The sequence below is a fragment of the Puma concolor genome, chromosome D3 (assembly GCF_028749965.1).
Source record: "Puma concolor isolate L17-30 chromosome D3, mPumCon1.1.hap2, whole genome shotgun sequence".
Lineage (NCBI taxonomy): Eukaryota > Metazoa > Chordata > Mammalia > Carnivora > Felidae > Puma > Puma concolor.
The window spans coordinates 66,961,324-66,979,154 of record NC_141678.1 but is presented as its reverse complement, the minus strand read 5'-3'; the positions used below and the strand labels follow the sequence as shown (position 1 = coordinate 66,979,154).

Below are 17,831 nucleotides of genomic sequence, written 5' to 3'. Positions count from 1 at the left end.
CTACACTCAGGTAAGCTGGCCCAGTGAGTGTCGGTTAATGTCAGTCTACAGGAAGTGGGGAAGGGAAGGCTGTCATCAGGGGCACACCAAAGATGTCAGTGCTTAGCCTTGGCCAGGTCCCCGTTTTCACCAACTACGTGACTGTAGATCTACCAGTCAGGCTTATCACGTCTGAATATACTCTAACCTGGGAGGGATAGACTTTTTTGCTGGGCTACACACTCTGGATTCCAATGACCCAGAAGCATGGACAAATCAACAAGGTGAAAGAACACGGGCAGAGATGAAGGGGCCAAGACTGTTCAAAAACGCCTGAAGGCTGGAGGGGAGGACTGCCTGATGGCACCCAAGTTAATGTGAGGTCAACAGAGGCCATGAACGTGACTCGAAAAGGCTAGCACGATCTTAACATCAGTAATTAAATTCATGACAGGGAGACCAGAGGAGGTGCTGTGCAGCACCCTAAAACCCCAGGAAGGTTCAGAACATCAGGGAACGCTGAGATTTGTCTTCAAACACCAGAAGGGCTGTTCCTTGGCAGAGGGAACACACGAATTCTATACAACACAAGAGGCTAGAGCTCGGGGTGAGCAAATAAAAATACAGGATGCCCAGTTAAATTAGAATTTCAGGTAAGCAACAAATGGTTTTTAGTATAAATATGTCATGTGCAGTATTTGTAGAAGTATGTCACATGCAATACTTGGGACATACTTATACCAAAAAAAAAAAAAAAAAAAAAAAGCCCTATTCATCGTCTATCTGTGATTCGAATTTAACTGAGCATCCTGTGTTTTATCTGGCCACCAAATGAAACTGGGGTTGGAGAGTAGAATGTAGAGGGAATATAAGTTTGCAAAAGCCCATGGCATGGAGGGTGTTCTCAAGGAGCAGCTGATCTAATAAATGAATTAGTCGAGAAGAACCAACCAGCAGGGAACAGATGCTTTCACAGGTATATACACGTGGCAAAACTCATCAGACTTTACACTTTAAATACATGCAGTTTATGGAGCATCACCTATACCTCGATAAGTCTTTCTGTAATAGAGGAGGAGACCTCCTGCAGAGAAAGCTAAGTCCAAAGCCACCCGCTGGGAATCGAGGAAGGGTTTTGTGAATCTGCATCAGATCTGCGGTTTCCAATTCTTCTCTGGGTAAATAGATCTCGCTGAGAGTCCTCCCTCCCCCCAACCCGCCCCACAAAGAGCAGAAGAAGGCAGGCGGCCCCTCCCACAGTGCAAAACCCCCACTGTGGCGGGAGATGCGTGCTGTCAGCTAGACTCCGGGACCTGGATGTGCGTCCCGCCCCCCATCCCCCCCACCCCCGCCTATTTGAGGAGCAGGAGGAGACACTTCCAAAACCTCCTCAACTCAAAGGCCCATGGCACCGGGAAGCCCCCTGGAGGGGCTTGAGCCTCGAGGGCCGATGCCGGTGGTTTGCAAGGGCAGCTCAGAAGGTGGTGGACGTCTCTTAAGGCTGGTTTAGTGGGAAGATGGCTGGAGAGAGGGAGAGCCAGCTGCCTTCGTGTGTTCCTCTGCTCCATCCTCTGACCCTGGCATGGCCCAGGAGGAACAAGGCCCTGAGTAGCTGGGTGACCATGGGCAAGTCACTTGGCCTGTCCAAAAGAGGATAAGGGTTTTACTAAGTTCCTTTCATGCCTTCATGCTCTTGGATCCATTACAGAATGTAAATACATGGCATCTTCATTCTTAATTGAATGACACGGAGAGGTCAGAAAAATTCCGTAATAAGGAAACGGTGTCCTTGCGTGACGGCGGTGGCTGCAGAAATGGAGGTGGGGTGCAATGCTGCGTGCCGCCCTGACTTCGGCTGGGATGTGGGCCGCTGACCTGCTGAGTTTGGTGTGGCCTGTCCAGCCGGCCAGCTGCTGGGAGACCCTGGGCCACGCCGGGGCCAGCATGGCAGGTAAAGTGGCTCCCCAGGTAACGGACCCACTGGCCCAGGACCTCTCCCTCAGACAGAGCCCGGAGGAGCACTGGGTGAGCCTTTGTCCTCACCTCTGCGCAGGGCTGAGTAGGGAGGGCCCTGGGGACCCGGGCCTGGGCTTCCCGTGCCCTCACCTGCCGCGTCACATGGCCCTGAGGCTCTCGTCCTGCATGCAAAGTCCCTCCATCCTTGCGGGAGGGCCAGGCCTCCCAGCATTTCCAGTACAAGACTTAGCTTTGATGGTGGCAATCTCTGCCTCTGGCAGCTTTGGCCTCGCTGTATCCCATCCCCATCCCCATTCCATCCCACCTGCCCATCTAGAACCTGCTCTCCCCAGTAGACCCAGAAGGGCTGAGTTGTAAATGCCTCCATGAGCCCTGATCCCGAGCCCTCACCAGCACATTTCATTCTAGCAGAAGACCAAGGAGGGAAAAATGCAAACAGAGAAAACAGGATTTGGCCCTCAGGAGCACGGTGACAGGGCTGCTGAAAGCTGGCACAATTCAGGCTGTGTTCAGACCTAGGAAGACGACAGAGCATCCCCGACAGACTGTCTGACTCGGCCCACCACACTAAGAGGCACATTGACGCGTCAGGGAATGTTCTGAACAGCTGGGGACTTGTGAGAACAGGGAGGCGTTCTGACTGCAGAGAAACGACAGTGCATAGGCAAGGTTCTTCCCCCATTTCTGCGGGTCACACAATCTTACAAACTGCCCATTAACAGACTGAGGGTCCCCGTTCGATCTGAGCCTGTCGGAGAGGGGACCAAGGCCATAACAGCACTCTTTTAACAGGCCAGGAAGAAGCCATTGGAGTCCCTAATGAAGCCACATCTATGCACCGGGAACCTGCTGGGTGCCCAGCCCCTCTCCCAGGGAACACAGAGAAGTGAGCAGTCAGGACCCTGCCCTCGATGTACTGGCCAAGCCCAAGTACAAAGAAGGCACCCAGAGACTGCCCATGTGGTCCAAGCAAGAGGCTCAGAAGAGAGGAGCCAACGAGAGGGGTGATCAAGGAGGGTCAGAAAGGCCCAGCCCATTTTTAGAAGTCTGAGCTAGAGAGGGACACCAGGACATCCAAGCCCCAGGAAATGAAACCGGGGGAAGGCTAGGAGGTGGGGTGAGGGTCCAGACGTGAGCATGGGATGCTCTCTCTGAGAGTCAGAATGTCCAACACCGAGGGCCTGAAGATCAGAACAGCCAGGGTCTGGTCCCATATCTGCATTCCACTAACCCGGTGGCTCAGTTTACTCATCTGTAAAGTGGGTTGCTTGCCCCTATCACCTTTCAGGGTGGTGTACACAAAAGTGCTTTGGAAAAGCCAATCACAATGTAGAATACAAGGGCTCAGCATCAGGGAATTGGAGAGAAAACCAGAGAAACAGTCCAAGATGAGACAGAAGAACAAGAGTAGATCCTGGACAAGAAAGGAGGTGAGTTGATGAGTGCCTGTTGAATCTGGAACAATCTAAGCGTGTGCCCTCGTCTGCTGTTAATGGGGGCGTCACCCTAGTCCACTATGATTAGTTATTGCATGAGCCATTTCCGGTCTCTGCATCTCAGTTTCCTCACCTGTAAAATGAGATGCCTTCTGTTTTATAACAGTCCATGATTCTGGAGCTCTCCAGGAGTCCTCCAACGGCGAGAATGGGAAGAGCCAATATTTGCCTCTAGGACTGGCTAGGACTGGTCTGAAGCAGCATGGGACACTGTCATTGCCAGCTGACCCTTCCTTTCATTGCCTCCCCTTCTCTGCCTGTCAAAGCCTGTCCATCCTGTGTCCCAGTGCCCCCCGGACTCTGTTCTCTGCCACTAGTCAGCAACCACAGCACATTAGGTAACCAGATAAAACAGGCTTTTCCTGGGGAGTCACATGTCTTTGCCCAGTTCAAGTGCACACATTCCCAGGAGGCCTCGCTGCCTGGCCCCGTCTAGCGAGGAGTATTTGATGGAAAAGGGCATCCCAGTTCTACCATCCATTTCCGCATGCCCCTGGGCAAATGCTTCTTTTCAGGAGTTCCTTTGTCCCCATCCAGGAAATGGGCGCAGCTATCCCTGCTCAGCCAATATAATAGGGCAAAAGGCAGTTGTGGGGAAAACCCTGTAGTTGAAGGTATTTCACAATCATAATACATGGAGGCGTAGTAAGCACCCACCCCACCCAAGAGCATCAAGCAGAGGAGCGGGGTCACTGCATCTGGGGTATTTGGCCTCTCCTGCCATGGGCACCGGAGACCGCGACGGCAGGTATCAGGCTACTGGTCTCCACGGAGACCCAGTGCTGGACTGTGTGCTCTGGGTCACACAGATCACACAACGATCCGTGTACAACGATCACAGTGGACCCCCACCATTCCAGACCCGCCAGCCCACTGTGCCACCACAGCTCACGCTCTTCTCCAAGATTTCCCCACCCGCCCTCGCTGTCCCCCAGCCCCGGTGTCCCGGCCGCACGATCTGACTGTCCATCCCTGCTGGCTAGCAGTCTCACCTGTGCCAGGTTCTTGTCCCCACTCACAAGGGGACCTTGGAGATGAAGGGCTGCATTTCTTCTCCGGGCCATCCACAGCTGCTGGCAAAGGCTCAGGCCACCACATGCACACTCAACATATAACACCTGGTCTCCTGGTATTTGTTCTTCCTTCTACCTGTCCCCTCTCTCCCACCCTGCCACCTCCCCGTGACCTCACACACACTCACACACACACACACACACCCCTGCCACTTCTCCATAACCACACACACACACACACACACACACACACACACACACACCTGCCTCCTCCCTGTAACCACACACACCTGCCTCCTCCCTGTGACCACACACACACACACACACACATTCCACACCGCCTGACCTAAGTGACTGATATGGTAATCTCCACTCTCAGTCACCACCGAGAAACCACACACACCGGCCTGATTTACTTCCCAATCTGGAAGGAATCCCACTTTACCTCCTGCCCTAGGCCCTACTCCTGAGATGTGGGTGGAGATGAGAGGGAGGACTGATATCTCATTAAGACCCCTTCCTTCCTCCTCCAAGCTGGAGAGCAGGAAGAGGGGACGCCTCAGGCACAGGCCCGCTTGGCCAAACGAAGCCAGGACTCCGGGCCTGCCCCTGGGGAGGCTAACCTCGTTGACTCCTGGCAGAAGGCAGCTTCCTGTTTCTAAGAATCTGGGGCTTTGAAAGTCTGTCCCATCCCGGCTGCCCTTACACAGACAGCATTGTGGTAAATCTCGTGCACAGTCTCAGATTTCCCTTCCAAAGCTCTGAGGCTTTCAAAGGAAAAGGGAAGCCAGCAGGCTGCCGAGACACCCGCTGGATTTGGCTAAACTGAACCACTTGGAAAAATCAGCAGAAAATCCACCCAACCCACATGGAGCCGAGAACTTGGGAAGAGTTTCCAGAGACCCGGGCCTCTGCATGCCCTTCCTTGGGTGGCCCAGGCTGTCGCGACATGGGTGTGGTTTGTAAGGCCAGCACTTCCGAGGCTGGATGGATGCCTTCTCAGTCACGTCCCCCATGAGTCACGTCCAGCCCTCGGTCTGTGGTGGAGACCTGGGCAGATCTGACTCTCAGAGTAAGTGGGGCTAAGCTCAATAGACAGCAGGGACAGAACAAAGACCACTGAAATCAGGTTATGTGATTTCAGTGAGGTGAATTCGTTGAATTAATCTCACGCTCAACAACTGAGAACCTACTGTGTGTCAGGCACATGCTAGATGCTCAGAACTCAGAGGTGAACAGAGGCCGTATCCTCAAGGAGCTCGCCATCCGGAGGGGTGACAGGAGATCTGCTCTGCCTCCAGGCAGCCACAATTTCTCTGCAGAAGCCTGAACCTGCTGACATTTCCCTTTCCTCTCTCACTAGCAGGGCCTGGGCTTCCTGTGGCCTTCCAGAAAGCCAGATGAACTCTCTGAGAGAAAGAACACAAAAAAGGCCTCAGCTGTCCCCTCTCTTACACTGTGACTCTGCAGTCACTCCATTAGAGGCAGAGTCTATGTCCGCACCCTAGAATCTGGGTTGGCTCTGTGACTTGTGGCCGATAGAATGAGGCAGAAGTGACTGTTCTAGTTGTAAGCCTAGGCCTCATAGGGCCCTGCACATTTCCTTTTCCGTTTCCCTCTCTCGGATTCCTGCCCCACCATGTGAGCAAGTTAAAACTAACCTCCCGCACAATGAGACCAAACGGAACAGAGCCAGGACAGCCTCGGTGGCCAGGCAGGAGCACAGACATGGGACAGAGCCCAGCCAAGGGCAGCAAACCACATGCGCACACGTGGGCCTCCCTGAGACTTCATGAGGCTGGGTGCACTGCGGGGGAATCGCGAGCTCCAGCAAATGATTCCGCGCGGCTACTGGTGTTGGGCGACTTAGTACGCAGCGTGATTGCGGCACTCGAGATCGACACAAGGTCCAAAGCTAGCCAGCCCCACTGCAGAAGGAAAATAGGTTTACCACTTGGCTACTTCTTCCCATCCCTGCCTGGCCCCAGAAAGCCTCTGAAGGAAGAGAATTCAGGGCTGGGACCCTTGCAGTGAACCTGTTAGCTCACTTTTCTCACACCCAAAACTTGAGCATTTTCCCAGGTGACCCCTGGCTCCTTGGAGCTTCAGAGAGTGAACAAGATCTCATCTCACCCCCTGCAGCAGGAATCATGGCTAGAATCATGGTTAAAGTCATTGACTTTGGGGCGCCTGGGTGGCTCAGTCAGTTAATCGCCTGACTCTTGATTTCGGCTCAGGTCATGATCTCACGGTTCATCAGTTAGAGCTCTGCATCGGGCTTTGCGCTGACAGTGCGGAGCCTGCTTGGGATTCTCTCTCTCCTTCTCTCTCTGCCCCTCCCCTGCTCAGTCTCTCTCTCTCTCTCTCTCTCTCTCTCTCTCTCTCTCTGTCTCTCAAAAACTAAACTGAAAAAAATTAGAAAGCAATAAAATAGACTTTGGTGTCAGCAGACTCAGGTTTGGGTCCTGGCTTTGCCATTGACCAGCTGCAGAAATGTTGCTTAACTCAGCCTCAGTGAATTCATCTGTAAAGTGGAGGTAATCATCCAAGTTGGTCCCTCAAGGGGCTACGTGTGATGATATGTAAAGCCACAAGTTCTCAAGTGGAGGCGATCTAGCCCCTCAGGGGACACTTGGCAATATCTGGAGACATTTTTAGTTGTCACAAAGTTGGGGGGACAGGTTCTGCTTACTGGCATCCAGTAGGAGAGGCCAAGGATGTTGGAAAACATCTTAATGATGCCCCCGGGGTAGCCCCCACTATAAGGAATTATGCAGCCCCAAATGTCAACAGTGAGACCCCAAGGTGTCCAGCCCCAGTCCCTGCACACACCAAACAGCAGTGGAGATGGTCACACAGCCCCTGGGGAAGCGGGGTCCAAGGTCCCCTGTATTCCTGGGACGTTCCTGGCAAAGCAGCAGGAGCAAATTGGGTGCAGATGATATTTATCCCACCTCCATCTTTGAGTTCATCTACCCCGTGTGTCTGTAACATGGGATCCCAGCCAGTCTGGATGGAGTTTAGGTTTCAGCTTGAGTTCCAACAGGGGGAGGACATTTCTGAGTTTCTGGCCGTCTGTGACCAAAAGGTAGCTGTCTTCACAAACTAAGTGAGAGGTTGTGCATGGGATTTATAGCACTCTTGAGCAAAGTCCCACATGAAAGTTAATGTTAACTGAATGTTGCGGGTTCCCAGAGATACCTTGTACGCTCTGCTAGAGCATCTGTTTTTAAAGAACTAGTCTGTAATGAAATACACTGGAATCTTCCTTTGCTGATTAAGAAGGCCTTTGGCTCCTGCAGGAATAATCGTGGGACCACTTATTAGGATCCACAGTTGTCCTTGCACAGGGTCAGGGACGTGAAGGGAAAACTCTGCCTCCGGGGACTCCTGCTTTTTGGATTTGGGTGGGCTACGGAGGGTCCATTAAACCCCAAATAGAAGTAAGTAGGAAAACGCCCCCAGGATAGTTAGTTGTGGATACACGTCGAGCCACCTGAGAGACTGCATTCTATCTGATCAATCTGAAGCCTTCCCCACTGTAACCATGTGAGGAGATGAGCTGGGAGCCGAATGGGGAAGTGGATGGGGGGGTGGGGTGCAGGGAAGGATGGGGACTCAGGACCCACAGAAGTGAAAGTCCGGAAGAGTCATTAGGGTGTCAGCCAGCAGACAGAGGGAAGGGGAGAGCCCTTCCCAGCAGAGACCAATCCAATGTCAGGGACACCGGGCAGGCCAGAAGGAAAGAGCCCTCTCGGTGTGGGGCAGTGAGCTGGTGTGGGGGGCTGGGACACACGAAGGATTCCAGGTCAGGGCCCGGAAAGATGACCTCCTGTGGTGAAATCAGGACATGCACTTGATCACCTGAGGTTCATATTCTCACCCCATTTAGAGTCTGTCTTTCTGCAGGAGCCCCTTCATCATGTCAACATCCCCAGTCATTTGCACCTAAGTGAGAAGAAGGTTCTGGAGGAAGGAAATGAGTGCGAGTCTGGTTTGCAGCAGGGTGTGCCCTCCCCATGCCCTGGGGATGCTTCTAGGCAGCAGAAAGCTACCGCGAAAGGCGGGGCACCTAAGGCCACTCTCCCCGCCTCCCATAATGCCTGGAGCCAGCGCCTGGAGACGCCTACAACCCCACCAGGCGGCAGGCACCGTATCTTTTCTAAGCCTTGCACCAACCAAGATTCAGAGGTTTAACTAACAGCACAGCTAGCGTGTGGCAGAGACAGGCTTTGAACCCAGGTCTGTCAGACTCCAGAGCCCTTCCAGTTTCCAAACTGCAAGTCTACCCTGTTTTCTACTTACTGGGCCATCGCCCTATAGACCTCTGCAGACTAGCTGACACTCCCAGGAATGGGAAATGGTTTCACTGGGTGGGAGGTTTTAGAACCTGCAGGTCACATCAGGGTTGGACAATCACTTGGAGTGGGGTGACAGCAGGTCTGAGACCTCACACTTGGGTGAATTCAACAGCACACGGGCCAGCTCCAGTCCTACCCGGTGGGTAGAGGAGGGGCCCGTGGCGGGCAGGGCATGAGGCCACCACGGAAGGAGGAAGCCTCCCAGCTCTGAGGACTGTGTTTCTAAAACCCTGGGGAGAAGGGAGAACAGGGCGCCCTGGGGGCTGCCCTCTGGAAGGCTCTGGTTAGGCATCCTACCTCCTAGAGAGAGCTGTCGGCAAGGAGGAAGGTTACCTGGTCAGGTGCTGCCTGGCCAATGGCCCGGGGCCCCGGGGCAGCCCTGTCACCGGCGGAAGGCCCGCCACAGCCCAGAACTGTCCGAGAAGATTCATACCATGAAGCGCTCCTCAAATTTAACTGGATGTTGTCAGAATGAAACCAGTGGGCGTATCCTCTTGACAAATACGAGAATTCATAACACGGTGCCCTTTTGTGCTTCTGCTTTTAAATTCAGAGGCACAATTTAAGCAAACCTGACCCATGAAAAATCTGAATCTGTGAGGCCGACAGAGAGGACGTAGCTCCCCACGTTGGAAAGGGCTCATCCTGCGCCCTTGCTGTGGCGCGGGGGGGGGGGGGGGGGGGGGGGGGGGGAGGGGTGAGTTTGGGGGCCCCTGGGTCTCTGTGCCAGTGATGTGAAGAAGCTGCTTCGGGGATTCCATTTTCCCTCGAGCTCTCAGGGAGCTCGAACATGGTGGTTCTCAGTTCCTGGGGCTGGACCCAGATGGAAACAGGACCAGGAGTCACCACCTAAAGGCCAGGGCCATGCATCTCGCTGCACTTCAGTTCCATGGAGGCTCCCTGCTCTCCTGCTCACGGCGTGATGATGCTGGGGGCTGTTCCTCACATAGGCCCCGTCCCAAGCTGGGTGCCCGGCAGGGGCATAACAGAGTATTGAATCGAGGGCCCTGGCGCTCAGAAGGGAGAGAACGAAGTGGCCAGGGACAGTGTCTCCATTAGCCCCGAGGCTGCCCCAGCACCTGCCCCCCTTGACCTCATCCCGTGGCTCCTCCCCTGTGAACTGACCCAGCCCCCCACACACAGGCTCCCTCGGGCAGCTTCTGCCAAGTCTGTGTTCATGGGCCCAGCAGGACAGGGCTACGGCCACAGACAGCTTCACACGTGCCAAGGGTGGCTTTCAGGACCCAGCAAACAATACCATACTGAGTGTTGTCCCCTCCCACCAAGTATGGTCAACAAGGGACAGCAGGAGGGCACTGAGGGCCTTATTGTGGGGTGGACACGTAGGGCCATTCCCGGCAGCAAGTAGTCCCTGGCTGAACCCAGTCAGATGCCCCACTGAGCAGTCAGGAAGGAGAGAGGTGAGCGCGGGCCCGTGTGAGCCCAGCCTCTTTAGGGAAGAGGCAGGCTGAAGGCGAAGGCCAGTGAGGTGAGGGGCTGAGAGGGCAATGGCGTGGAGGCAGGAACAAAAGGAGGGGTGTGTGTATGTGTGGGTGTGGGTGTGGTGTACGTGGGTGGGGGGCAGGTGTGTGTTGGGGGCCAGGCTGGCGGAGGGAAGCGAGCAGCGGACACTGTTGGAGATGGACGCGGCCGGGCCGGCAGCCGGTGGCCCCAGTCGGTGCTGTGCAAACTTATTTTAAACTCCAAGAGACCAAACGGGGCCGCTTAGGTCGCAGGGCAGGTGGGAGAGTCGGGCTGCGCCAGCCACCTCTGCCCCCGCGGGGCCTGCCCAGGAGGCTCCCGGGAGCCCCGTGTCTCCCCGGGGCACAGGCGGGGACGCACGGAGTAGGTTCAATACACATCGCACGTGAAGACACCGGGGCTGGAGTAACGGCAGCAACGTGAGCGCCGTCGTTTCTGAGAGCGTGAGCGCGCGGTGAGCCTCGTCTCTACCTCTCACGACCCGCGGGCACGGCCGTGTCATTCCCCAACAGAGACACAGCCCGCAGCGCGGAGCAGGGACCAGACTTGCTCCAGGATCCATGGCGCTACGAAGGCGCGAAGTCTAGAACCCCAGTCTCCCGCCTCCAGACTAAAGAATGTAACTCATGTGAAACACACCCCACGAGGAAGTGCTAGTGAGCGGCGAGCTGGAAATGACCAAGGAGCGTCGGTCCCCCCACTGAGGGAGCCACGACCGGCCCCGTGTTTTGTCCTCGGCCCTGTGAGGCAGCAGCTCTCGTCCGCAGCCCCCCAGCCGGCAAAAGCAGATTCAAAGCCAGCCCGTCACGCTTGGAGACCGTTATGAAACGTGAAGTGCGCACATTGTGCTCACTGCTTTCAAGAATTCCAGCGTCGGCTCTCATGAATGGCAAGTCAGTCAAAATCCCCCTGCAAGCAATAATCTGCCATTCACCATGGGCTCCCTAAACGATTCATAGCCATCATCTGGTTTGATCCCCACACCGCTGTGAGACATCATATGCCCATTCCACAGATGAGGCAAACGAGCTACCAAGACCGAGGGCTCCCGGCTCAGCAGTGATGCAACAGGAACCTGAGCCCAGGCTAGCCTGGAATTCTGAGTCCCGTTCTCCCGCCTTTCCTTCGTCTCTCCTTAAGTGCTTAAGTCCACACCAGAAGTGCTCGTGAATGGGGGCGGATGGATTCATCGTCCTATAGTGAAAAAAATAGAAGAAACTGGCCTATTTCCATCCCTCAGAGAAGGGTTAGTGTTCCGTTTCACAGGAAGCCAGAAGTCCACAAGCTTTAAAATCAAGCTCCACTGAAAATAGAATCTGTATGCCAGAGCCTTGTGAAACCAGCCCCACCACCTGAGGACACAGACGCAGTGACCCGGCTCCAACCTCTGTCACTTGCCGTCAGACCAGTGATGGCGAACGCAATTGGTTTCCTAAGAGACCCCCACCCTGGCTGAATCTCCCCCTATGCCCCATTCCTGTGCCAAGTCCACCCTAAGGGGCGTGGGGGGGGGCAGGAAGAAGAAAGAATCATAGGGTCTGGCGATGTTCGGGAAGGCTAGGGGGCTTAATCCCAGGGGAGAAAGACAGGGGAGAGTTACACTATCCCTCCCTCCACCAGCTGTGGGCGTCTAACTGGGTGGCTCCTGTCCACCCCACCTCCCTTTCTGTGCCTCCAGAATGAAGGGCTTGAACCAGATGACTCTGACATGCTCTGCTTCCTATACATAGTATGTGTCTGTCCCAGGGGAAATGTATCTAGAGCATTTAGAATTTACAGTGATGTTTCATTTATCAGCCTTGTTGAGAAAGATTCACATAAGTGAATTTTCCCCATGATACAAACTTACCCATTGAATCCCCATCATTTAGTATGGAAATCTTTCCTAAATGCTCACTTAGTTTCCTAGTTCCTTCTAGTGGCTAAATATAACGTATCCTCCCCTATTTCCTAGTGGTCAGAATTACCCAGTGGTGAGTTGTGATAAGGATGAGGGTGTACACAGTTGTCCCCGTGATAGGTTCTGCCGTCCCCAAGCCTGTCCTTCCCCTTCCAACTGGTTGCTTTCAATCTATTGTTGACTGGGCACCAAGACTGGTAGAACTCTTTGTAAACTAAGAGTCAATAAACTATGAGAGAAATCTAAGACCCTATGCCCCAGAGTTAAGCACGTGAGCTCCATGAATGCTATTTCAGTGTTTTGTGTCTTTTTTTTTTCTTTTTTTATCTCTGTGTCCTTAGATCTGTTTTTGACCACCCCTAAGTGGGGTGTTAAATTTTCACACCCACCTCCTCCACACAAACATGTCTCTGGGTTCTCCAGGTTTACCCCTCACTCTGGGGAAATGACATTTTCTTTGATTCATCCTAAAACCACCTTCCAAAAGAGCCGCTTTTTCATGACTCGGATCTGGTGAGCAGGCTGTTGCCCACCCCACCACCCACGCCCACCTGAGGAGCCGACACCCCCAGAGCAAAACGAAGCCATGAAGTCAATGACCCCCGCAGACCCCAACTGAGGGCAACGCCAATTAGTGCCAACCCGCGTCCTCCTGTGTCCTTGTTCATGGCTGAGGCAGACCCTGAATCCAGAGTGCAGGCATCTTGCCCCCCCCCCCCATGTCTTTCTGCTCATCTCGCAGGTCCCAAAGTGTGTTTCAGGAACACATTGTGCAGCAGGACTCAGCGGCTTGTATGTCGCTGAAAGGGTCCTAAGACCAAATGCGTCCAGGAAACAGGGGTAAAAGAAAAGTTCCCGGATATTCAAGCCTGTAACGTAACAGGTGAGTGGTGAATCTTCCAGGTAGAGGGGACATTGCATACAGGATATGTCAAACTTACCCAGCCAGGACCCAAGCGTCCCTTGACAAGGCCACCTTATCATGCAGCTACCCTCCTTCACCTCCCCGCAATAATTCCAAATAACCATCGAGCAAGCCTCTCTCAGCCTCCTGGTCCTCATGGGGCAAATGGGGGAGTTCATCTAGATTGGGAATGGCAAGGAGGCATGCGTGGGACGCTAAGTGGTGCATACGTGGCAGGTGCCAACAAGAATCTGGGAACATCCCGGGCTGCCGTGCGGTCGGAAGAATTCTAAAGCTGTCTCCAGGCTCAGGAGGAATACCCACCTGGCCACCGAGGATGCCTGCCCCCACCCCAGGAGCTGGGCTGGCAGCTGGCGTGCCCCCTATTGGCTGTCCCTGTAACTAGAACCTAAGGACACCTAAGAGTCTGTTTTGGGGGGACCTGAACTTGGGATTTCAGAAGCCCTCAATGGCAGAGACTGGAAGCCTCTCCAGTCACGGAGGCCGCCTGGGGTTTCTGTCTGTTCCCATCTGGTGGGTCCTTGCACCCCTCACTCAACCTGCTTGCTCAGCTCCAGACCTCCTCCCGTTCTGATGTCCTTCCTTCCCACCTTCGGGGGACCCGCACTCGGGTGGAGTTGGAAGCACACAGTTTCCACGTTTTACACAACCTCAAGAGGACCTAGCACAAGTCTCTCCGCTAGAAGCCCTGAATACTGCAAGTCCTATACAAATGCCCCGTCCGCAGAGGTAAGCGCTATTTTCATGCCAGACTCACTCCCAAAGCCTCCACTGTCTTGAGCAGAGCTGCTTCCCCAACTTCAGGGTAGCCCCCGGGGCACTGGAATCATGGCATTGAGGTCAGAGGGAGCAACTTGGTTTAATGCAGGAGCTTATTTTAATTTCCCACACCCACTGTGGAACTCTCCAGAGGTGGGTTCTGTCTTTTTCACATGTGCCCTGGCTGGACACTGAAGTTGAAAACCACAGTCATCAAGAAACTTGTCTGCTGAGCTGGCCAGACCAGAGCCCTGCGCTAAAAAGGCACATCAGGGGGCGCCTCGGTGGCTCAGTCGGTTGAGCGTCCGACTTTGGCTCAGGTCATGATCTCGTGGTTGTGAGTTTGAGCCCCCGTGTCGACAGAGCCTGGAGCCTGCTTCAGACACCGTGTCTCCCTCTCTCTGCCTCTCCCCACCTCACACTCTGTCTTTCTCTCAAAAATAAATAAACATAAAAAAAATTTTTTTTAAGGCACATCAGGACCTCACTGCAGCGAGACCACCAGAAATCACTGTTTCTCTGACCTGACCCACTCTTCCTTGGGGATTTTGCGAGAAATGAATTAGATGAGATGTGTTTGCAAAATGCCTGGTCAACACCAGCACCCAACAGTACCCATAAACATCAGTGTCCTTGCTCCCCTCGGCTAGTGCTTAGCTGCTCTGTTGTTTCTCAAGCCCTGCTCACCATGCCAAAGGTTCTAGAAATTGGAAGGTGGAGGGCTCCCAAAAACTGGTCTGCTGGAGGTAGAAGGCAGGAGGAAGTGGTAGGAAGGGAAAACGAAATCTTCCTCTGAGAGCTTCATGCCCAGGCTTTCACTCTACACCCTGGATCTTTCTATCTACAGAAAAGACAATCTCCACTTAACTGACGGCAGCTGGGGACAAGGAACAGGTTTGTTTTTGTCCACCGCTACCTACATGCTTGGCTCTTAGTAATTATCTATTGGATGGATGGATGGAAGGATGGATGGAAGGATAGATGGAGGGATGGATGGATGCATCTGGGGTCAAGTCATAAGATGCCACAGAAAGAGAGTTGGATTCTTGTTCTGGCCCCAACACTTGCTGGCCTTGGAAGAAAATTGATATTAACCCCGCTGAGCCACTGCTTCTTGTCAAATAATGATGGTTATATCTGTCCTGACCTCATCATAGCAGGATAACTACATATATGGTGGCTATTTGGTAAAACACCAGATCATACAAATGCCAGAGGTGATGATGATGACAGTGACAGTGTGGTTGATTCAAGAGGTATCAGAGTCCACAGGCCCTGGTATGTGGATAGGGGGACTCATTCAGCTTTTGCCTCTCCAGCGTGGGCACCGAGGCAGCCAGAAGAAGGAGGACAACCTGTGGGAGTCCATTTCCTTCTCACCCATGAGAACATTCCCCCCCGAACTGATGGGCCAAGGCATTTGCTGCCAAGGCCCATGAGGCTGTGGGTGGAGCCCAATACCTCCTTTTGGCAAACCAACCAAGAGGAAGGCCCAGATGGCCTGGAAGCTTCCTCTGTAGACACGGGGTCTATGTCACCAGAGCCCCAGAGCTGGCAGACACCATCATGATGTCATCTAGCCCTCTCCTCTCAGTTTATGGGGATGCTATGACAGTCTTCTTGGCACGTATTCATAAAAACAACTCCTCCAGCCCCAGGCCCTTCTCTGGGCTCAGCTGAGCCCAGCTGAAACATCTGTCATTTACAGGGGACGGGGGGAGAAATCACTTTTCCAGGTCAAAGGCAAACACTGATTTATTCATTAATTACCTCCAGGGGGTCCTGCCAAAACCATAAGAGAGGAGCAAGAGGCTGGGTTGGGGGAGTGGCAGAGAACCTCTGGAAGGAGGTAGTGGGCTCCCAGTTCACACTCCAGAGGGTCAAAGGTGACATGTTCAGATGAAGGGCTGTGGGGCTTGTATTTAGGTTTTCTCTCTGTGCCTTTCCTTGTTCCTCCTTTCACCCGTCGGCAGAGAGGAGAAAATCTGGGAATTTAGAAGCTCCAGGCATGGTTCTCTGTCCAGTAGGGTCCTCAGAGCCAACACGGAAAGCTCCCAGTCTTGGGCTCAACATCCTTGTACATCACCTTGCTCTTTAGAACCCCTTTCTGTGTTCGTGAGCATGCACACAAGTTCCTAGTTCCCAGAGCACCTCCAGACAAGATGATCTGTCATCAGTCACTTATGCCCAGCTGTGAAGATGCACCCCCCACTCCCATCTCCCAAAAGAATGTACAACATCTTGGCCTGGCCCTCTGTAAGTCTCATTTCTGTGCAATTTGATTTTGGGCCCAGGAAGAAGCCCTGTAACTCAGGAGGTAAAATGGGCTTCTCCTGGCCCCTGACATCACATCACCTGGGCAACCATAGTCTCCAACTCAAGAGACAAGAGCTGCACCAGTATGGGGAGTAGGATCTCAGAGGACATATGCCAGTGGTGGTTGGACTATCTCCCATGGAGACTTCAAAAGGTTTGCCAACCAAGAGGTTGAAGGGGGCTCTGGAGACTACTCTGGAAATCTCCGAGGGGGAGGGAATGGGGCCGTTACATGTAGATGTGCTGTCTGTGCCAAGCACAAAGATGTCCCGCAAAGGGGGAGTAGGACCGAAGCAGCAGTGGGTGCACCCTGGCTCTGACCACATGTGCCCGCGGGGAGGGGAGCCATTTTCTAATTCCCGCAAAGGTGCAGAACGGGCTAGCCTTGGCCCCAGGCGGAAAGACGTGAAAGGTAGAGACGGACCCCTTTTCTATCAGAAAGCCGTGCGCCTTCAGAGCTCCTGAGTGAGTGGGCTCGCTTTCATGGGAGGTGCTGCATGTGGGCCTGTGTGGTGGGGGAGGAATAGGCGAATATATGTCCATGGGAAAAACTCAAGGAAAGAGCAATGCATTTGGGAGAGTAGAAAATAAGGGCAGAGTTCTTTGAGGAAAGAAGAGGCTTTCAAGGCCCAGTTCTTGGCAGATCCCTAAAGGAGAGGGTCCCTGTGGTAAGGGAGTGGAACCCCACACATGCACACCAGCCTGCAGGAAGCTCCCCAGGAAGACTGGGTGCCCACAGGGAGTCCCCATGAGCTCTTGGGTGTCTCCAGAGCCTCTTGGATTCATGTCCATCATAAAGTGTCCAGTCCAGGTTGTTCTAATAACCAAAATGGAATGTTCTAGATGAAGGGAGGGGTCAACCAAGTAGGTGGAATGGGACCAGCAGAGGGGGACAGTGACCTTAGATGGTTAAAAAAAAAAAAATCCTCTGTGCTGTCTCTGTCTTGGGCTCTCTCTGGCTGGAATCCCTTAGTTTTACCTCCTGCTTTTCTGCCTGCTATTAAGGAAAATACCCAAAACTTTGAAATAAGGCAAAAAAGAGACTACATCCTTTCAAAGTCATACTAGAACACTAACGGCCCTGCCTGAGAGTCATCTGGCTTTCTGGAACAAGGTAACTTTACCTGACTTACTGGTTACTACTGAGAGAACCCAGTCTCCGTAAAGTTAGATCATCCAAGGTAAGGTGCAAATGATTTTTGGTCAATGGAGAATACCAGTTTTGTATCTAATTTAGCAATCTTATTCCGGCATTCTTTTTTTTGCCTCCCCATTAATGTGTGTGTGTGTGTGTGTGTGTGTGTATCCTGCTGATTCCCTCATTAACAACTTAAATATATCTCCGACTTGTGCTCACCATATATTTGTAGGAGAATTACACTGTTCACCATTTTAAAAATCTGACTTTGACGCTGTCTCGCCCTGGCCCTCTGTCTTCAGCCCCAACACCAACCGCTTCCCACAGCTCCGGGGTGCTGACCGTGGCCCGCTCTAGCACAGCCACCCGCCGGAGTCTGTCTCACGCAGCTGGCTCCTGTGCCAGCCTGTGCGGGGCCCTGGGCTCGATCTCGGCCTAGCAGGGGAGAGGACACAGGGCACGACGGCGGGCCACGATCAGGCCGT

The 17,831-nt window shown here is 53.5% G+C and overlaps 1 protein-coding gene across 2 annotated transcripts in view; it reads right to left on the bottom strand.

Moving 5' to 3' along the window:
• The window catches only part of ARK2C (arkadia (RNF111) C-terminal like ring finger ubiquitin ligase 2C), a 107,244-nt gene that overhangs the window by 45,984 nt on the left and 43,429 nt on the right, over positions 1-17,831 (bottom strand). The window lies entirely within an intron of this gene.